This window comes from Cibotium barometz, chromosome 17 (genome assembly GCF_041138505.1).
Source record: "Cibotium barometz isolate CiBa-2024 chromosome 17, ASM4113850v1, whole genome shotgun sequence".
Classification (NCBI taxonomy): Eukaryota; Viridiplantae; Streptophyta; class Polypodiopsida; order Cyatheales; family Cibotiaceae; genus Cibotium; species Cibotium barometz.
Genome location: NC_141062.1, coordinates 21,894,070 through 21,910,878, shown reverse-complemented (window position 1 = coordinate 21,910,878; position 16,809 = coordinate 21,894,070).

The following is a 16,809-nucleotide window of genomic DNA, read 5'->3' as shown; positions in this document are numbered from 1 at the left end:
GTTACATTTGATTTTTTATTAGTGGGGGGACACTAAGAGATGTTAATAATGGGAGAGAAGAGGATCTAGAGGAACGTAGACTTAATCATCAGAACGAGATGGTGTTTCTCAATTTCTCATTTGATTCATTGAAGCGACATTCATCATTTGAAGTAATTGGCTTTTGATGATGTCCTTTTGTGTGGCAGGATTCTTGTCAAATGTTGTTGACAAGTGAGAAGGACGTGTTCCTGTCTTCTTCTGCCCATGTGCTTATTATTATTTTTATGTATATTTAAGTGCTCTTATGAAGTAGATTTACACATGAAGTACAAGGATTGAGTCATATAGACTCTTATTGAGCTGCTCCGTGTTGAAGTAGCCACTTGTTGGTGAGGATTGAAAGAATTACATCGACTTGCGAGGCTAATATAGAGATCTTCACTAGGGATTGAGAACCATTGAGCTGTGAAGATTATTGTGGCGTCGTTTGTAATTTGAAGGAAAATTCTAGGTGATGGGTTGTACCATTGACCAGGATTTTGCCCACCATGGCCCCCCCATCCAGAGATGTACCTGGAAGTTGTCGATGGTGAGGCTTTGGTGCAAATGTTCTCCAGTGCATGAGTATGGATATGTACTCATGGAGCAGCTGCTACATTAATTTAGCCAAAAGAATAGTAAGCAAAAAGCTTAACAAATATATAGTGGCTATTGCGTGATATAACTTAATTCGTATGAGGGTTAAATCGTGAAAGTGCTGGTTCTTAAGCCGTGAGATGGAACTCCATGAATCGTAATTTTGTGAATTTGCAGGTTTTGACCTCGAGTTTTTTTTTAATTTTTTTTTAATGGGTCATCTAGGTCATGACTTGCAAGCAACAGCTTCTTGTGTGCTCATTTCTCACTTCCAGAGGGGTGACAAGAGCATTTAAGATATCGTGATTGTGGGAGTCTTGATGGAGTTTTCTTTAGGGTTGATGTGGAAGGTTTGTGGCCTTCCTTGACTTTGGCTGGTGCTGAGGCTATGGGTTTGAGACTCATGGGCATTGTTGATGATGATGAGGTTAGAGTCTCTTGTGGAGTGGCTGTCGATGACAAGGCCTTTGAGCATGTGGTTGTCTCCTTTGTTGAGGTTTGTCGAGATGAAAATGCATAGGCTCCGGGGTCTTTCCTTTGAGTTTCCTGTTAGAGATAGATGGTTGGGCTTTGGAAACTTCTTCAGGAATAGTTGCTGATTGCAAGGTTTTGGCATTGAACTTCATAGGTGAGGATGGGGTTGAAGGAGTAAAGGCTTTATCAGAGTTGGTTGTTGACGACGCAGATGGTAGGTCATTGTGTAGAGGGGCTTTTGTGGAAGAGGCTTGTATCTATTTGCGTTCAGCATCATAGAAATCCATTAAAGTTGGATCCTCTTCCTGGCAGTATGGTACTATCAACTTTTTATCGTTCACCATCATGATGACTCTATTGCTATAGAAAAGCACAGTGGTGGGCAGCAACAATCCATTTATGCCCCAAGATCATATCTGCTTCCAACACATACTCAACCACAAAAAACTTGCAAGTGAGGGGGTTAGTTTCAATATACATTGTATGTCCTATACATGGCACGTTCAAGTTTTGTGTAAAGGTAATCCTTTCAGGATGTGCTGTGAGTGTTGGTTGACCTAACAAATCCCATGGCTCGAGGGTCGTGATATTGTGTTCTCGTGTTGGATAAAGCTGTGCTTGAGCTGTAGTGATTTTATTTGCAATTTCCAATCCAACAAAAATTCTAGGGATCCTTTCAGTAAGATATGTTGGAAGTTCCAGCTCCTGCAAGGTTTCGTCTTCCCGTAATAGCAATTGTACATTGCTTGCAGGAGTGTTCAAGGTGACTAATTGCATGGATTCATCTAGTGAATACAACGATTCACTTATCCAAGGTCCACCAAGGACAACATCATACTCAAAGGAATCTAGGGTAACATGGAATGTAAATTCCATATCGCCACCATCAACTGTTTGAGTAGTGTTTATAAAGTAGCCTGCAACTTTAATGTTTTGTCCATTGGCTCCTCTTGCAATACTATTCCTTGCAGGGATGAGTTTAGGTTGTCCCAATGACACCCAAGTGTCTATTGTCACACGATGTTATTATGACTAGCTCGAGGGCTAATCAATGCGCGTTTGCGCTTAACATCATTGCCTGTAAGGAAATCCAACCATACTATGATAGAATCTTCCAAAGGAACCATGGGTGTTTCGGTTATTGTTTCAGCTTTAGATCCTGTTTCTGTTTCATATTCCCATTCACTTTCATCCTCTGTTTGGGTCTCAGCTTTTTCAAGAGTACCCAATGCGTACACTGGCACACTTGGCCCTCTGACAATTCCAAGATCGAATTTTCTTTTGGGATTTTGTATCCTGTGTCATACATATGGGTGTGAGATTTGTGTGGTGGTCTTTGATGTGGATGCTTCTGCATCCTGTATAGCTTTTGGCTCTTTCGTGTTTATGTCCCCTTTTGGGTTTATGTCCTGTATAGACTCCTTTTCCCTGTCTTTTAATTCAACCTTGGTTTTGACAGTTTGTTGTCCCTTGTTTTTCTTGGGTTTAGAAGGTTTTGTTTTCTCTTTTGGGTTTTGTTTTAAAGCATGTTCTTCTACCCATGTTGAGGTATTGTCTTTTGCTTTCCTTTTGATTGTTTCTCGTACCTTGGCTTGTAAACGTGCACATTCAGTGGCACTGTGTGGACAGTTGCCCGTTTTGTATGCTTAATATGTGAGTTGTATTTTGTGAGACAAGTTGCATTGAAGCAACTCGTCTTGGGCAATCTTGGAACATGTGATCAATGCTACATTGTTCACACATTGGTCGCAAGGTGTCAGTGACTATGGGCATGGAAGTATTCCAAATTGTGTAGTCTGCCACCTTGTAAGGTCCTCGACAATAGAAACACTGAAGTGTTCGATTAACTGCTTCCTGAGCAGTTTCTACCCTTTGGACTGTTTCTGTTTGGTGCATGGGACATGGAGGTTTTGAGTACATTGTGGATGAAGCGGGACATTTTTTAGTATCATGGTGGTCAAAGGTTTTACAACATATGCAGTATAGAAGGATAGGTGCCTTGTATGCACAATGAGGATTGGGATAATCATAGTGATTGCACTCAACACAAGGCATTTCATTCCTCACTTTTAGAGGCATTAAGGATGTCTGGTTTTAAAGGTTTTTATCCTCTCTTAGGGATGTTTGCTGTAAGGTTTTAAGAAAGGCTGCATAAAATTTAGGGAATGTCAATTCCGAGATCGATCTTTCTTTTGCCATTGCTTCACTTGGTTTAGATGAGGAACACCCCATAGCATGATCATCTTCTAGCATGTTGTCATCTAAACGTATTGCTTCTTTACAATTTCTTTACAATATTGATCGAATGTTTCCTGATTGGATACAATGATCAAGTTATGTAAGCTGTTATTCTTCAAGCCCATCATGAAACATCTCCTCAATTGAACATCATTTAATTTTTCCCATGACTCACAACATGAGTCCAAGAGTTTTATTTGAAGGATAAAATCTCTAATGGATTCATTGGGTTGACGCTCAATTGAATAGAGTTCTATTACTGCACTCCATCGATCACCTTGTCTGGAAAAGCCATGTATAAAGGTTGATTTCAAGGTTTTGAAGAAGTTGGTCTAGATTGCCGACATCAATGTGATGAGCCATCGACTAGCTTTTCCCTTTAAGCATAAGTTCAACGCATGTACCTTAGTGAGGCAGTTGGGATTTCCAAAGGCTTCATATCTCTGTTCAAACATTTGAATGAATTGAACAGGGTCTGTTGTTCCATCATATTTACCCATAATTTTAGAAATTTGTACGGCCGTATTTCTGTATGAATCATTGAGGCCGTATGTGAGTACTCTTGTTGGAAGAGACTCAGTGAGTCCTTGGGCCACCCCCCTTCCTAGACTAGTCAGTATGTCCAAGGTGTGGGCATTCAGGAAAGGGTTGGTACTTATAAGATTTGCAGGAATGTTAGGCAAGGGGCCCAAAGCCTGGTGGAATCGAAGTGACAGGGGATGTAAAACCCGATAACACGCTTGTTATAGGCATGGCCAATGGCATTGGGAGGTGAATTTGTGGCATAGATCTCAATGGCTCGAAGATATCAGCCATCGGGTTCAGTGCTTGTGTCACCCCTGGTAATCTCTTTATCGTGGCCTGTTGGAGTGTCTAAATGCTCCTTAATGAGCAATCATAGTTTTTTTTTTGCTTTTTATATTTTCCCACACCCGTCAGCCTCAAGAGGCTTGGCGTACTCTTTGTTGGATCAAACGGGTGTCCGTTTGCCCTAATTAGCTTAGGCGCTATAAGCACATGAACGACCTTAGAGAATTTTTTTTAAAGAAAAAATGTATGCTAGGAACTTCCCAAATGGAAGAGGAGGTCCTAAAACCTATTTTTCGTCTCACTATCTCAAGACAAAAAAATTTCTCAAGAATTTTTTCCCTGTTTTGCAACACATTTTTGAGGGTGTTCCAAAAGGAATTTTGAAAAACTCTGTATGAGGGAGTTCTAGTATTTTTGGAGTACTACAACTTTGTTTCCTTGAGTCATTCGTGATTTTGTCGTTTAGACCCTCAAAAAGTAGCTCGAATATGGTTCATCGTCGTTTTCGTGCTAATTTTTGTGATTTTTCATGGTTTTTGGGCTGTTTTTTGCCTTGATTTTTGGGTCGAATTTTGAGGCTGTTGGTCAAAGGCCAAAATGGTCGATTTTGACTTTGGAAGACGATGTCCAAAGTCGAAGAGCTCGATGTCAGTTTTACGATGAGTCCTAGAGGGCCTTCATCGGATATACGATTTAGGAGATACGGGCCTCCAAACATGGGTGAATTCCAGAGTCTTTTTTTTTTGGCCGATGGATTGTCGAAAATTTTCGTCGGAATTGCCTTTCATGGCCAGAATTTTTCACTTGAATTGTCTTTCACGGCCTGGAATTTTTCACCAAAATTGCCTTTCACGTCGTAATTTTTCACCGGATTTGCCTTTCCTCACACGGCCGGAATTTTTCACCGTATTTGTCTTTCACGGTCGGAATTTTTCACTGGATTTGCCTTTCACGGCCGGAATTTTTCGCCAGATTTGCCTTTCATGGATGGAACTTTTTGTCGGATTTGTCTTTCATGGGCCGGAATTTTTGCCGATTTATCTATCCGACCGGAATTTTTCGCCAGAATTGCCTTTCACGGGCCGAAATTGGATTTGTCTTTCATGGGCCAAAATTTTTCGCCAGAATTGCCTTTCATGGGCCGGATTTTTTCGTCGGAATTGCCTTTCATGGGCCAAAATTTTTCGCCGAAATTGCCTTTCACGGGCCGAAATTTTTCGTTGGATTTGTCTTTCACGTGCCAGAATTTTTCACCGGATTTGTCTTTCATGGCCGGAAATTTTCTATGGAATTGCCTTTCATGGGCCGGAATTTTTCGTTGGATTTGTCTTTCACGGGCCGGAATTTTTCGTCGGATTTGTCTTTCATGGGCTGGAATTTTTCACCGGATTTGTCTTTCAACACGGGCCGAAATTTTTCGCTGGAATTGCCTTTCACGAACAGAATTTTTCGTCGGATTTGTCTTTCACGGGCCGGAATTTTTTGCGAGAATTGCCTTTCACGGGCCAGAATTTTTCGTCGGATTTGCCTTTCACGGGCCGGAATTTTTCGTTGGATTTGTCTTTCATGGGACGGAATTTTTCGCCGGAATTGCCTTTCACGGGCAAGAATTTTTCGTCGGATTTGTCTTTCACGGGCCGGAATTTTTCACCGGATTTGTCTTTCACGGCTGGAATTTTTCGTCGGATTTGCCTTCCTTCACACGGCCGGAATTTTTCACATGATTTGCCTTTCACGGCCAGAATTTTTTTACTGACATTGCCTTTCACGATCGGAATTTTGAAAAACTCTGTATGAGGGAGTTCTAGTATTTTTGGAGTACTACAACTTTGTTTCCTTGAGTCATTCGTGATTTTGTCGTTTAGACCCTGAAAAAGTAGCTCGAATATGGTTCATCGTCGTTTTCGTGCTAATTTTGTGATTTTTCATGGTTTTTGGGCTGTTTTTTGCCTTGATTTTTGGGTCAAATTTTGAGGCTGCTGGTCAAAGGCCAAAACGGTCGATTTTGACTTCGGAAGACGATGTCCAAAGTCAAAGAGCTCGATGTCAGCTTTACGATGAGCCCTAGAGGGCCTTCATCGGATATACGATTTAGGAGATACGGACCTCCAAACATGGGTGAATTCCAGAGTCCTTTTTTTTTGGCCGATGGATTGTCGAAAATTTTCGTCAGAATTGCCTTTCATGGCCAGAATTTTTCACTTGAATTGTCTTTCACGGCCTGGAATTTTTCACCAAAATTGCCTTTCACGTCGTAATTTTTCACCGGATTTGCCTTTCCTCACACGGCCGAAATTTTTCATCGGATTTGCCTTTCCTCACACGGCCGGAATTTTTCACCGTATTTGTCTTTCACGGTCGGAATTTTTCACTGGATTTGCCTTTCACGGCCGGAATTTTTCGCCAGATTTGCCTTTCATGGATGGAACTTTTTGCCGGATTTGTCTTTCATGGGCCGGAATTTTTACCGATTTATCTATCCGACCGGAATTTTTCGCCAGAATTGCTTTTCACGGGCCGAAATTTTTCGCCGGATTTGTCTTTCATGGGCCAAAATTTTTCGCCAGAATTGCCTTTCATGGGCCGGATTTTTTCGTCGGAATTGCCTTTCATGGGCCAGAATTTTTTGCTGAAATTGCCTTTCACGGGCCGAAATTTTTCGTCGGATTTGTCTTTCACTCACGGGCCGGAATTTTTCACCGGATTTGTCTTTCATGGCCAGAATTTTTCGATGGAATTGCCTTTCATGGGCCGGAATTTTTCGTTGGATTTGTCTTTCACGGGCCGGAATTGCCTTTCACGGGCCGGAATTTTTCGTCGAATTTGTCTTTCACGGGCTAGAATTTTTCACCGGATTTGTCTTTCACGGGCCGAAATTTTTCGCTGGAATTGCCTTTCACTCACGAATAGAATTTTTCGTCAGATTTGTCTTTCACGGGCCGGAAATTTTTGTGAGAATTGCCTTTCACAGGCCAGAATTTTTCGTCGGATTTGCCTTTCACGGGCCGGAATTTTTCGTCGGATTTGTCTTTCATGGGACGGAATTTTTTTGTCGGAATTGCCTTTCACGGGCAAGAATTTTTCGTCGGATTTGTCTTTCACGGCTGGAATTTTTCGTCGGATTTGCCTTTCTTCACATGGCAGGAATTTTTCACATGATTTGCCTTTCACGGCCAGAATTTTTTTACTGACATTGCCTTTCACGATCGGAATTTTTCACCGGAATTGCCTTACGGGCCAGAATTTTTCGCTGGAATTGCCTTTCACGGTCGAAATTGTCTTTCACGGTTGGAATTTTTCGCCGGACGGTTGGAAAAATTTCACTAGAATTGTCTTTCACGGTCGGAAAGTTTCGTCGGATTTGCCTTTCACACGGCCGGAATTTTTCACCAGAATTGTCTTTTATCATCACAGCCGAAAATTTGTTTTAAATTTTTTTTTGGGAGTCTAGTGGGAAATATGAATTTCCCTTTTTGGGGGATAATATTTTTTGAATTTAAAATGAAAGGAATATGGGCATTTTTCCAGAAAGGTAAGTGAATAAAAAAAGTCAACCTGTTAATGACATCCCTTACACCCTTCATAAATGACCCCCAAAATGGACAAATTGACAACTCATGAGCATCTACTCATTGAATGCTCATTAGCCTTAATGAGTTATGTAAAAAAGTGATTAAGTATTAATCCAAGATTAATTCTTTCACTAATCTTTTTCTCTTTTATACTAATCAAGGACTCTAATTAACCACTAATCCCTAATTAATTCACACAATTGAGCACATCATTGGATAGAGCAAGGGAATGCTAATCTTTGTACATCAATAATTGTGTGAATTAATCTAAAATAGGAGATTAATTAGACTCTTAATTATGGTCTCCTCTTTTAAGGTAAAATTACGCAAAAAGAGTCAAATTTCTCCAAATCGATGAAAAAATTCATGTGATTAAGTGTTTTGATGCATCTAGATGCTCTCACAACACTCAAAAACTCCAATTTTGACTACTCATATGATCAATTTAGACCCCAATTAACACATTTTCTAAAATTTTTGGCCTCTTGAACAAGGTTAATCACCCTTAATGACAAAAACCAGTCCATTAAGAGAAATTAGTCAAATTCAAGGATTTTTTGATGGTTTTAAGATTTTTTTTGAAAGATTAAGCTACTCCTAATGCTTGCTAACACTCTAATCCAAATAATTTCAAGAAAAACACACAATTAAACTAGAATTAATGATCTTAGATCTATGTTTAAACTAAAGAGAGCTAACATTCACTAAGAAATGCATTCTCTTGTATTGTTTGATGCAATGGATGCAAACTAAGCCAAATAAAAACTATGTGCAAGCCCTAAGAACATGAAAAATCACAAAAACAATAACAAAAACACAAATTAATCTAAAAATTAAGCAAAAAGCATTCTTTTCAAAAACCAAAAAAGAGAGCTATTCTACACCAAATCTCACACAAATCACCATCAAAATCATATTTTTTTTAAAGGAGGATAACCATTAATCAAGATAATGGGCAATGGGTTGTGCATAGATTAGAGGTAAAACAATGGAAAAAGCCAAGATAGCAGTGCCAAAAATGTTATGGCTCACCCTAACCCTCCTTAAAACACATCCAAAAAGAGATTACCTGGTGAACCACAACTGTCGTGATCTTTCCAATGGCCGAGCTCGTAACCCTTGAGGTCTCCAAGCTCCACAACTCCTTGAGAAGCAATTCCACCGTGTCTCCCCCGTGCGAGCGTTGTCACACTGCCATGTTGCACTACAGGTCCTCGTCCCTCCTCTCACCTCACTTCACTTCACTCACACACACTGTCATGTTGCACTACAGGTCCTCGTCCCTCCTCTCACCTCACTTCACTCACACACACTCACTAGCATGCATTAGGGAGAGAGATTAGTAAGAGAAAGACTCAATTGCACAATGGGAGAGTGTGTTGTATTATTGTTATATGCACATTATGTGTGCATATACTAGGAGGCTAACCCACATTAGGCTTGTGAGCATGGGAGCATGGGAACAAGCTCTAGTGGAGCATGGGTTAGGACTAACCTTAAGGGTTAAGGTTAGGGTCAGGCATCGAAGGGTCACACATGGGAAATGGAGAGTGAAGAGTCACTTGTTGAGGGCCCTCCTATATAATAGGGGCATGGGGCACACTCAAGGGGGGCTTGAGGCCAAGGTTATGTTATGCTCTCTTGTGTTGTAGAGGATCATATCTACTCACCTACCATTTCACACTATAGCTACATGCTACTGGATTGGAGTTATACCTCTTGATGGTATGGGACATCAAGATAGAGGTATGATGTATTTTATTTATAATTCATGTGTGCATCCCTTGGGCTCGGGGGTGGTCGGGTGGATGAGTTTATGCCTGATTTATGCATGTTTATGCATAACAATTATCTAGAGAGATCTTAGGGTTTTAACAGTGGTATCAGAGCAATCTCTAGTTAATTGTTGTTGATTTTTATTTTTTATTGTAAATTTTTACCTTTTTTGAAGTAAATTTTAATATTTACTAATAAAAAGGTTATTTTGTTGATTTGTGTTGATGATTTGCACGTGGATCATCGATATGGCGATTGGAATGTGTGTTACTACTATTCAATGGATGAATCGACGTTGTGGGGGAATTCCGTGAGTTTAATGCTATTTTTTCTTATTTTTTATGGTTTAAAATAAGCAGTAATGGAAAATTTTACAAAAATACCACATATTTATTGTGGATATTTTTCGTATAATGGATTCTCTAAATTTCTAAAATTTTTAAAATTTTTTTTCTATTTTTTTAGAATTTTTTTGAGCATTTTTATGGTTTAAAATGTATTTTTTATACATTTTTTGCGGGTTTTTCCACGGATATGCAATCAAATTTCTATCGATTTTTTGCCAAAATGCAGTAGGGGAGGGGCAGCATGTTGATGCATGAAATGCTCTCCCGTGTGTGTGGGACCCTCTCCGCCTCTCAAATCTGATTTTTCTCGTCTATTTTCCTCCCGCCCGTGTGAACTTCTCTTAAAAGGGATTTTAATTAAATATTAATCATAATTAATATTTAATTATGATTAATCTTAGTTTAATTAAAAAGGTTAATTAAAGCTTAATTAGCCTCCTCTCTAACAGAGAAGGAGAGGGTGGAGAGAGAAGGGAGTGGAGAAGATGGAGAGGAGAGAAGAGTGATGAGAGATAATCTCTCCCTCTCTCTCATTTTTCTATGCACAAGCGCCCGGGGGGGGGGTTGTGCTGCATCCCGTCAGTGGAAAAACGATCCCCCCCCAAAAAAAATTCATAAGCTTTGAATAAAGCTTATTAAAGTTAGTTTTTTATTTTTTTTAAAATGAGTTTTTTATTTACAAAAAAGCTTTTGATATTTTTTCAAAAAAAGCTTGGAAAAAAGCCTTAAAAATAGAGAAAATTTGACATTTGAGCAAAACAAATCTCGAGAAATTTTTGAAATTTTTTCTCTTAAATTTTTTTGGCTTTTCATCTTCTGGAAAACCTTTTGGCTTTCCACTTTCCCAAAATCTTTTGGCTTTTCGAATTCTAGAAAATCTTTTGACCTTTCAAATTCCGAAAACTTTTGACCTTTCACATTCCGATTTTTTTTTTTGTCTTTTCATTTTCCCAAAACTTTTGGCTTTCTGTATTCTGGGAAAACCATTGGGATTCTGAAATTTTTTGCCCGTTCGTATTCTAAATGCGTTCGGGGTAAATTAAAAATTTTAAAAAATTCTTGAAAATTAGTGAAAAATTAGACAAAGGTTATTTTAAATTTTTGGAAAATGTGGGGTTGGTGTTTGGCATGTGGTGTGTCCATTCAGGCACTCGTGACCATTCAAGTTCTTTCAAAAATATATTTTTTGACCCAAAAAATTAGAAAATCTATTAAAATTATAGATTTTCATTGAGTTTGAGAATTGTCGGGCAGAATTGGAAATTTCGTGAACGATGGGATTCTCATGAGAAATTAGGAGTTTTTTAGAAATTATTTTTAGAAATCTTAAAAATTGATATTTTTAAAATATCAATCGTATTTTGGCAAATCTAATTGCCAAATTGTTTTTGGAAAAATATAGGTTTAGAATGCCATAAGATGGGTTTGGTGGAATTTAAAATTATCGTATTTTGAGGCTCTATAAAATTATCGTATTTTGAGGCTCTATAAAATTTGGAAAATTTTTTGAAAAAAATCTAGTTATGTAAGCATTTATTATTTAATATAATTATTGAAAATAAATTTTAGATTTTGTATATTAATGACACCATTTATAATTATTGAAGAATGTTTTTATGTTTGTAAAAAATAATAATTATTTTAAAAAAGAAATATATATTTTTATTTATTTTTCTAATATGTATAGAATTAATGTTTAAAATTTTAATTCGTTTTCATTATTTTGTTGTGTGTTTGTGACTTGATTTTGTGAGAGCTTTTCTTGGTATGGAGAACACTTTTTTCACATTTTTGAAGGAGGTTTGGAGAGTGATCCTATTTGTTATTTAGAAATGTACAGGGATGCTTTTTATATTACTAAAGCTAATGATTTTGATGGAATATAATGTCCTAATTTTAGAGTAAAAGTTTTTGCAATCAAACTACAAGATGATGGTGTAGATCAACTTATATCTATCCAGTTACTAGACCTGCTGGAGAGGAACCATGTTATATCTTTAATAAAGATATAACAATAGAATACCTTGTTGTTCTAATAATAGAAGAGTCAAGCAACACTACAACAAGCACACCAAAAGAAGTCATTTTATTGATCTTACAATAGAAGATTCTCCCATAGGTACACCACTTCAGAAGAGTGTGGTCAAATACTTATTGTCTGAGGAATCTCATGTTGGTGTTCTTCATAGAATGTTATTAGCAAGCATCCATATTGAGAAAGTAGAAGAGATTCCTCAAATATATAATGGCAATGTGGTTTTTGAGTTATCGAATGTACGTGATCCTTTAGCCTCTTCAATGCAAGGAATGGAGCAAGCACATGATGGCCATTGTTGGGTGAAACTTGCGGAGAGTCATGCAAAGTTTCCTGGAGTAGTACGAAAGAGGTCATGTGGAGGCTTATTTGAGTGCACTTATGCCTTGTGTGGAAGTAGAACTATGAACGGCACACTGAATACAACATCATGGATTGGTAAGCTTATTATCTTGGCTCAATTGCCTAATAAGAGTATTTATTGGAACTTTGTAATTTTTCACATAATAGGCAAGTTCACATAGAAGCTTCCCACCAAGAACAAACCTGTATGTAGAAGAATGTGTGGTGCTACGATGTACTATTGTATGCCTACTGATCCACATATGACAAGATTAATGATACATCAAGGGGAGTAATTGCACGAGGTGCAAAGGGGCACATCAAGGCATACATTGCAAAAGATAAGAGAACTTGTGCTGCAAGAGGTAGTTTCAGAGGTGGCTACAAGTGGTCCAAGGAAGATACAAATGGATATCACCAAACAACTCGTATTGGATGCAGTTGTTAGGATGCATACAAAGAATGAATTAAATATTAGCAACATGGAGTTATCACTATTATTGGAACACATGCATCCCCTAATTCAATGTTAAAGGTAATGTTAATTCCATATTGATTTTAATTGTTTGGTAATTCTTATCAACTTAAGTTTACATAGTTTGTTGAGTTGTCCAATCCTCTTATAGATTCAGGAAGATGGTACATGCTTCTAGGATCAATGGTTCAGTGCAAGGAGCAGAGTCAAATATCCTAGAATTGAAGAGACATTGCACTTTTGAGTAACTTTAGAGGAATCAGAGTAGTGCTACACATGTTTAAAATGTTAACCACATGGCCTACATTGGGTTTAGATTTGGTGAACCGTATACGCCAAATAGGAGATGGTGATTTGAGGAGGGCTTGTGTTTGTTTTGATCACGTCAGGCGTGTGCAAGGATGGACAACAATGGCTGCACATGTATATGATCCAAGGTATAGTTTGGTCTTGTAAAATTCTTCAAATTTTTGAACTTGTTTTTAGCTGTTTTTCAACTATTATATGATGGCATGTAGCCTGCAAGAGCTCATGTGACAATTGCAACTTGTGAAATGAAAGAGAAGGACATAGTGGCACAAGTTCTTTTCTGGGAAATGATTAACAATGTTGTGGTGCAAAAAGGCTTTTCCAAACCATATTTTTTTGGCTTTATGGGGCTGATGAGGCTGGAGCGCCACAACTGGACAGTCTATAATAATGGAATAGAGAATATATTGAAAGGTAATGAGCATTTATGTCTTTTTCATTGTTGGGAACAAAGCTTGAGCATCCATACAGTACAATATGTAGTTAGAAATTTTCAAGAAGACCACAAGCGACTATGCCGTCTCAGTGGTGGCAGTGCATTGAGTGAAGAAGAGGCACTTTTAAAATACATACACATTAGATCATGGTGGATGAACGGTAAAGTCGCTGTTGATGCAAACTTACCAGCCATGAATTGTTAGCTTAGTTGGTGGTATACTAATATCCCATTGGAGGAAGCATCTTGTAGGGGGTAAGTATTACTTTCTTGGTTTTTGAAAAAAATAGCTTGCATTTGAAATCTGAATTGTCAAGTAAATCTTGGAATGTGGTTGGAGCTTGAAATTAACTTAATTTGTTGTAGGATGTTGACGATGCTAGTGTGTTGCACATGCTAACCACCAATCTAACAAAAACAAAACATGCAAGTTGGTTAGAAGGAGAGGATTTCAGGGGAACCATCTCTTTATATGATGCAGTTGTTTCAGACCTCGCTAATGCCCTTTTGCAATCCACAATGAAGCATGCATTCATTGTGGCATTGCAAGGTAAATATCACAGAGTAGGCCCTACAATAACAAAGTTCATGGAGAAGGGAAAAAACATCAAAAGCTCCAAGTCCGTCAACCACCAGCAGATTGCCTCGTAACATATACGATACCACCTTCTTTACGCCTCTTTCCTTCTTTCTAAATTGGTGGGGGAAGCAGTGAGTGTGGCACACCAATGCATGTGCAACCAAATGTTTTTGGTGATAACATTACCATTAGGCATCCAAAACCCACAGTTATAAATCTTGAGGAGGATAACTCATCACATCATCCAGAGTATGTCATAGAAAACTAGCAACAAAAGAAACAAGGTATAAGATTAAACTTTCCACCCACTATTCCTTTACCTATAGAAGGTGCTCAACACAATGCATAGGGAGAGACTATTGAAGCAAAGGTGCACGAAATTATGGAGAGTGACATATACGAATCAATGTGGGCTATACATCGAACACCTCTACACAACAAGGTAACTTGCCAAGATGAGGATGGTTAGGTGGCCAAGATGGCAAGTGTAAAAAGAGCATCAAGAACTGCAGGCAAGGTGTTCTAGCTCCTTCTTTCTATGGTATGAGAGAATGATCTGGGGGGCAAAGGTGTCAATTCATGTGGTTTTGTAGCATTAACCTTCACTCGGATGACTGACTTGAAGGAGGAATAATCTTTATACTTGATTCATAGAAACCAACGCTTTTCCCTCCCCCTTCAAGTGAGGCACAACCGTTGATCTGATCTCTTGATGTAGATTGTCCAGGTTTCTAAGCTACTGATTGCATCCTAAATGAACTCCTATTGAGATTACCCTTTTTTATTTAATTTATAAAACTTCCACCGTTCCAGCCTAAATCCCATGGGTTAGCCGACCGCCCAACCACTGTACTTGGTGGAATATTCAGTTACTCACACACCCATAATTGAAAAGCCGTTCTTAACTTTAGCTTTCGAATACAATCATGCACGCACACCTCATATGCACACACTCCTCTTTCAAAACATGGAAGAGTAACCAAATATCACACCAATACATTGATTACAAAATATCATAACTCAAAAATAATCCAGTTCCATTGTTTTCCAATCAAGTGTCATCCGGACTCTCCGTTGAAGGCTGGCTAGTCAACCAATGAGATCCAGTTTCATAGTTTCTAGTTTACTTAAATATATACATAGTACACCACTCCAACTCCTTGAAATCTCCCTCGAATACACCTGAGTGTCTTGGGTAATTGTGAGCCTGGCACCGTCTGGTCAGACCCTCTAGGATCCTCCTTAGGTGTCCTAGCTCTTCACGCAGAGGTCGCTTCATCAATCCCTTGCCCATTCCACCGGGAGCGCACCATTTTTTACTGTACCGAGGCTGGTCAAGACCTTGGCAAGCTTTACCCGGCGAGAAACGTCCTTCATTGACTCCCTACCGGGCTGTTGCAACATAAACTCTCCTTAGGTCCACGACCTCATTTAAACAATAAACCAAATGCTTCCTCCAGCATTCTGGCGTAAGGCAATCCTTTACAAAAAAAAACAAATGCTTCCTCCAACGTAAGACAATCCTTTACAAAAAAAAACATAGTTTCTATGAAAGTACGATTTTTCCCATTAAGTTTATTTTTCTCTCTCGAAAAGCTATTTCACAAGAAAACATATCTAGAGTGGTTTCACGAGGTCTTTCATTCAAACCCAAATTCCTAAAGATAGACATGTATCCCGTGTCTCGGTTGGTCCATACAATTCAAAGCAATCTTCTAACTTATTTCTGAATGATCCAGGTCTTAGGGGGAAACGGTCATCCCTTCTTCGTACTGAAGAAATGGGAACGGTCACAAGGTCATTATCTTGATTTAAGACTCAAGAAACGGGCAGGCGTCTTTTTCTAAGGCGGTCATGGTCTAGCATCAAAATGCTTGATTTTATTCCTAAATTAATTCTATTTCCATTTTGCCATAACTTGGCTGCATTTCGGACAGTTTTTCAATATGAAATTTAATATTTAAGGAAATTGAAAATAAGTATTTATACTTATAGCTAATATAAAAAATAAGAACTTCTTTCTTTCCCTTTCGCAAGGAATTGAATAAACATAAATTCCTAGAAAATAAACATAAGAATTTCCTATAAATAATTCTCCATTTATCTTTATGCTACTCATAAAATAAATGAGAATCTAATCGCATGGATACACATCAATAATATAAAAATTTTATTCCATCTTGGATATAAAAGAATTATAAATATTTATACTCATGAAAAGTAAACATGGATATTTCTTTCTAAATTATCCTTTAATAGATATACAAGCATGAATTCGTTTAAAGTATCTCCATGAAAATATTCTTAAACATTCTCTTTTCCATTTAAACCTAGGCATCAACATGCCATAAATATATACATGGAAATATGATGAAACATTCTCTTTTGATGCTAAAATTAATTATGCATATTCATATATAAAAATGTGATAAAACTTCCTCTTTTTGATATAAAAATATTCATGTATAGATATACCATGAATATACGCATGAAAATATGTTTACACAACTACTTTTGATATCTAAAAATGTCTAGGCATAAGCATACCATGAATATATATACATAAGAATACATTAACACATCCTCTTTTGTCATCTGGATAATTATTCATACACATGCATGAATATAATTATGGAAATATAACAAAAATTCCTCTTTTGACATCTAAACACTTATGCATGCACATACAATGAATGTATAAAAATTTATCAAAAATCCTTCTTTTAGCATTCGAATATTTATGCATAAACATATATAAATATTTACACATAAAAATATCATGAAACTTCCTCTTTTA